The sequence below is a fragment of the Schistocerca cancellata genome, chromosome 10 (assembly GCF_023864275.1).
Source record: "Schistocerca cancellata isolate TAMUIC-IGC-003103 chromosome 10, iqSchCanc2.1, whole genome shotgun sequence".
In the NCBI taxonomy this organism is placed as follows: Eukaryota; Metazoa; Arthropoda; class Insecta; order Orthoptera; family Acrididae; genus Schistocerca; species Schistocerca cancellata.
Window position 1 is genome coordinate 168,012,355 of NC_064635.1, and position 6,672 is coordinate 168,019,026.

Consider the following 6,672-nt stretch of genomic DNA (forward strand, 5'->3'; position numbering starts at 1 on the left):
CCTATTGCGCACAGTTTGAGTCATAACACTACGTCCTGTGGCTGCACGAAAAGCATTATTCAACATGGTGGCATTGCTGTCAGTGTTCCTTTGAGCCGTAATTCGTAGGTAGCGGTCATCCATTGCAGTAGTAGCCCTTGGACGGCCTGAGCGAGGCATGTCATCGACAGTTCCTGTCTCTCTGTAACTCCGCCATGTCCAAACCTCATCTCTTTGGTTTACTCCGAGACACTTGGACACTTCCTTCGTTGAGAGCCCTTCCTGGCACAAAGTAACAATGCGGACGCGATCGAACCATGTTATTATTCGTCTAGGCATGGTTGAACTACAGGCAACACGAGCCATGTACCTCCTTCTTGGTGGAATGACTGGAAGTGATCGGCTGTCGGACCCGCTCCGCCTAATAGGCGCTGCTCATGCATGATTGTTTACATCGTCAGGCCAATTTAGTGACATCTCTGAACAGTCAGAGGGACTGCGTCCGTGATACAATATCCTCAGTCAACTTCTATCTTCAGGAGTTCTGGGAACCGTGGTGATGCAAAACTTCTTTTGATGTGTGTAGTTGAATATGGTTACTACCTTAAGTAATGAGATGCTTGAATTATTACAAAGTTATGTAATGAGACGTAGATGTGATAAGTTACATATACAATACTTATATACCAAACGGAACTACTATGAATTTTCGTTAAATGGAAATAGTTGGTACTTTAGACAACTTTTACATATACATCAGGGATAATTTTCTTAAAATGACTACTCTTGAATGAAAGAGAGAATGACTCACGTCTGCCGCAATGCACCTGCGCGTGCGCTGTTAGCATGCTTGACGCATTTGGATGCCATTTGCAGTCGTATCGTCTGTCTGTTCTCTTAGCAGTAGAAGTTTATCGTGTTTAAGAAAATTATCCACCCGATGGCTGTGATATTAAATCTGTAATTCGGTTCTTGAGTGCAAGAAGCTTGAATACAGTGAATATTCATCGTCAGATTTGTGAATCTTACGTCCATACTGCTATTAGTCACAGTGAAGTTCGAAGATGAGGAAGGATGTTCAAGGACGGGCCGTTAATTTGCATTATGCGCCACGCACTGCCCCACCTCCTGTGACGTCTGATGATTTTGTTCTTGATCTGAACAAGAAAATTCGAGAGGACGAACAACTCTCGATTTCAAAGTTATCAAACGATTCTCCACAGGTCTCGAGGCAAGTCTTCTGCAGCAATGTTTTGATAGTTGGTCTTTCGAAAACTGTCCTCTTGTTCTGTTCCAAGACTTTTTTCTGACGATCTCAACGAACACATTTGTCTCTGCTTTATCGTTTTCGACCCGACACAGTCAGGAAGGAAAAGTATTTTTGAGATGAGATTTCGGAGTCCCACATGACTCATCGGCCCATGTCACAGCCAATGTCACATCATCAACCAGAGCGGAAGCAAAACTGACAATTTCAGCGCGAAAGTTCATGATGACTGTCTTTTGGGGCGGGGAAACGATTTTGTTTGTGGATTTTATGCTGAGAGGCACAATAATCAATTGTGATGTGTACTGTGTGACGTCGAGCCGATTCCGAAGTGGCATGCAAAACAAGAGCCACCGCCTACCATCTTCCGGTGTGCTTTTGCTTCGTGTCAATATAAGGCTACATGTTTCTGCACTGCCGTAAGGCCCAATCGTTTCTTTTATATGGGAACAACTGGAACATCTACATTACGGTACAGACGTTACATCCAGGGATTTTCATTTGTTTCAGTACTTAAAGGAGGTAACTGGTGGTCAACGGATCAACTACAATGGAGAATTCGTATCTGTAATCATGCATTGACTGTCGTAATAGGCAGCAGATTCCTTAGACTGCAGAATTCACAACTTTGTTGAGCGGTATGACAAATGTTTGAATAGCAATGCAAATTCTGTACAGAAGTATGTAAACGCATGTGTAATATGGACAAAACATATTTTAATGATATTTCAGTATTTTTCTTCTTATTAAAAACGTTGTAAAGGATGTAATGGTTATAAGTGCAAATATTTCTATATGTGGTAGCCTTCCAAGTTCACACATCGATGGGTAGTTTGTTTTTTGTCTAACAGTCTTCTCAGATAAACGTCACGAACTTCACGACCTGATGTCTTCTACACGGCCGTAACTGCACCACTAAGTGGACTAGACTGTCGGTATAGAGTAACTGTTTTGCGTCCACTTGTCCACACTTCAGCACCTAGCATTTTGCACAGGGGTAAATGAGAATTAATGGCTTGCTCTTGCAAAATGTACTCGGAGGTACTATCCAACCTAAAAACATTGACTTACAATACGTATAGTTATAAGTCCGCAAAAGACGTAAATACATCGCCCTCGGTCACCAAAAGGTATATCTGTACTCATAGCGTTACACCCTGTATATTATAATTTTTACTACATTCTCTATTGTTTACAGATTATTTAAATCACTAAGAAAATATATCATAACAATAATAGGGAATAAAATTACAGCTCTGCTTAGATAAACTAGAAAAATTTACGCTTATAGTTCCCTGTAACATCAATACGCGGCACTGCTTGTCAAGTTTATAGAACATTGGCTATATTAAGATATTTAGAGCTGTATTTCAGACGTGGTACTTACTGGAATTAAGGAAAACGTGGAAGGAAGCACCCACCAACATAACTTTCTTTTGCACAACCTGTTTAGTTAACAATATATAACCACAAAATTTCCTTTAACAGAATGAACAAATTTAGAAAATTCTTTTGACCTTGAACCTTAAGTTGAATCAGCTTTTACAAAAGAAATCTGAAGTGCTGTACTGCAAAACAGCAAACAGTATGACAATGATTACAAGACGGCCGGACCTGCAGCCCGGCCTTGGGTGAAACAGCTGTGTTTACTACCGCGCTGGACACGGTTCAAATGGTTCAAATGTCTCTGAGCACTATGCGACTTAACTTCTGAGGTCATCAGTCGCCTAGAACTTAGAACTACTTAAACCTAACTAACCTAAGGACATCACACACATCCATGCCCGAGGCAGGTTTCGAATCTGCGACCGTAGCGGTCGCTCGGCTCCAGACCGTAGCGCCTGGAACCGCACGGCCACTCCGGCCGGCGCTGGACACGGTCTCTCTTATTAAATGCCCTTCAGCAACACATGAAAAATCTATAGGCACCATTGATGAGAAGATTGATTCAGTTACTCAAAACAGATGATGTCGAAAGGTTTGGGGTTAAGAAGCGCACCTGTGCCAGATTAGGAAACAATATGAGAATGATAAGGCTTACTTCAAAGCAACTAACCTCTTAATTTCAATGGGCAACCAAGGTCCGACTGGGTCGTAACCCGTCCCTTCTGATAATTTTATTTTGACTAAAGCCCTGAGGAGAGTTGGCTGTTAATATTTTCAAAGTTAAACTGACGGTCAGTTATCAAGACGGCTCTGAAGGAACGTCTTACAACATTACTTGTGAACACTTGTTACAAAGGTACTCACTCGGCGGAATCACATGATCCAGCTAAAATACACCACTAATGACCCGGTCTTTCAAACACAGCAACGAACAGCTTAGTATAACAGGTTGTTCAGATTATAACTAATGGCTGATAAATGCAGTTACAATCAAAGAATAGAACCGGTTAATATCCTAATCTAACAGCAAGGTCCCTCTTTCGGTTAACGGCAACTTGTGCCTTAGTACAATTGCTCCGGCTCTATTTACGACCAGGAGATGAATCATTAGAACATTAATGATCGGCCACAAACCAGAAAGGGGAGGCAATATAGTTGCGGAACAAATTTTCAAAAGACAACCAGTGTCTTAGAACAATACTGCTGGCTATATTTAAGACGAAGGGCCGCCGAGTAAAACTCTGAGGGTCGCGTACAAACCAGAAAATAATAAGAAGGCCAGGTAGAGAATGACACCAGACACGACGAGGATTACGGAATGTTGCTCCCCTTTATCAGCAAGCAGTTCCATGGATCCACTGTGCGTCAAGGCGGTTACTGAGTGGTGCCGATGAAAGCCAGTAGAAGAGGGCAGCCCGGCCGCGAGCGGTCGTCCGAGAAGAATGTTGCCAACCAACAGACGGGATGTCGATCTGCTGCTTGTAGTCGACGCTGGCCCCGGCGGAGTACTCCGGTATCCTCGGTCTGTGCAGGCCCTCCTTGCGCAGCTCGTGGCTTCGGCCCCTGGGACCTCATGACTACCTTCTGATCCTTGTCGCGCCGCTACCGCCAATCCGCAAACGTCATACCGCCCCCCCCCCCCCTCCCCCGCGGCCAGCGAATCCCGTGTATATATCAGCAAGCAAAGACGTTCTAAGGACATAACCTGCAGGTACCAACTCTTCCTCATAGATAGGTTGGTTGGTTTGTGCGACTGAAGGGACCAGTCTGCTAGGGCCATCGGTTCCTTGTCCCTAAACCTTCAAACACCCACAGAGAATAAAAACGAACAATGGAGACGACAAGAGACGACACAGGACAAGATTGACTCAAACAGATACCAGACAAAGGAACTAAAATTACACCGAGTGTGACAGTGGTTGGCCAACCATAGAGAAAAAGAAGAAAAAGAAGGAAAAGCCAAAGGCCAGACTCGACACAAACTAAAGACAAACACTTAGATCAAGTGATGAAAGCCCCCTGCTTGAATAAAACGCAAAACTGAGCCTACCATAGCAGCGTCATCTGTTAGAAGGGCAGGGAGCGTATCAGGCAGCGCAAACGTCTCCATGAGCACAGTTAAAAGGGAACAGGCTAAGGAAAGGAGGGCAACCGTCAAAGCTGACCCGCAGCGACATAGAGGCGAGTCCTCATGGCGCAGTAAATGGCTGTGTGTCAAGCAGGTGTGGCCAATGTGGAGCCGACAAAGGACAACTGAGTCCCTTCAAGAGGCTCGCATGTAGGACCGCCTTACATTCGTCGTCTCCTTGATAGGACGGAGTTTGTTGGGCGTCGACATGGTGCGCCATTCAGTGTACCAAAGTTCGAAAACTTTGCGGCGTATGACAGCCCGCACATCAGTCTCAGGGAGGCCAATGTCCACAGATCGTTTACTGGTGGCCTGTTTGGCCCAGCGGTCAATATGTTCATTGCCCAGTATCTCAACATCGCCTGGGGTCCACACAAAGACCACAGAGCGGCCGCAACGGGCAAGAGTATGGACGGACACCTAGACAGCCATCACCAGACGAGAGCGAGGGAAACAGTGGTCGATAGCTCGTAAACCGCTCAGGGAGTCGCTACAGATAATGAAGGACTCACCTGAGCAGGAGCTGATATACTCTAGGGCACGAAATATGGCGACCAGCTCAGCAGTGAAAACGCTGCAGCCAGCAGTTCGTAATGTTCCCCTAGAGTGATAGCATAACTGACATGACCAGCAACCATCGAACCGTCAGTGTAAACAACGCCAGAGCCCTGATATGTGGCAAGGATGGCAAGAAAGTGGTGGCGGAAGGCCTCCGGAGGGACTGAGTCCTTCGGGTCCTGTGCCAATTGGAGCCAAAGGCATGAGCGGGGCACACACCACGGGGGTGTACGCAGAGGGGCCCCTAAAGGAGGTGCAAGAGGGAAACCCCAAGCCTGTATAGAAGCTCTCCAAAGCAGACCCCGATCGTACAAACCGACCAGGGCCGACGTCCTGGGAGAAGGACGACCGGCTGAGGGAACAGGAGACGATGATTAGGATGCCCGGGCATGCTACAAACATGTGTAGCATAAGCGGCCAGTAAACGTTGGCCCCATAACCGGAGTGGAGGGACACCTGCCTCCTCATAGATATTGGCAATGGGGCCGCAAGAGGGATGATACTAGACCCTAGGCAGTGTCGCAAGACACATTGGTCTACTAATTCAATGGCGCCACGGCTTAGTATTGTTTAAAATATTGTTACATTAAAAAGGATAATTATGTTTAATGTCTCGAATCTGTGAGTGTGTCTTGAAAGTGTGTTAGTGCCTTGAATTTATCGTGTCATTACAGAGGTTGAAAGATGCCAAGCCCTCTTTGGCTTGCCCTCTATCCTGTTTTTTCCCCATTTTTATCACTCACTCGAAATGTCACGGGTCGGAAACGACCAGTTAAGGTCACGAGTGATGGGGTACTGACAGCTCTATTTCACTTTTTCTGATTAAACTGTGTCTTGGGCCTGGACTCGTTTCTATATTTTTCTACGGAATCTGGGAGTGTGGTCGCTCTGCGAGGAGCGGAGCGTTTGGGACAACCGCGTATGGTCGGGCCAGGCAGTTCCGAGAAAGTGGCCAGCAAGTGACTATAGTGGGGCCCCGACAGGCGTGACCCCCAGGGAACGGTTGGCGGTTCGCCTTTGTATCAACCAGGATGAAGAGGCAAGAGGCACGGTAGAAATATGGAGCGACTGGTTGGCGCCTCTCAAAATAATTTTACTGCTGAGTACGGCTTACCGGTCGTCGCCTCAGCGCCAGACATGTGCATCACGAGAGTGGCTTTCTCAGAACTTGATGTCTGACACTGTCGGGTGACCAACAGATAGGCGCCACACGTAGACGCTGTTTTTTAGTTCTCGAGTGGAGTGTCTCATGCCTCTGTCCTCCCGAGCATTGCAAAGAAAGAATTAGATGACTGGAAGGTTATAGGTGGTTCATGATGACGTCATAGAGCTCTGCTCCAATTTAGTGGGCAGA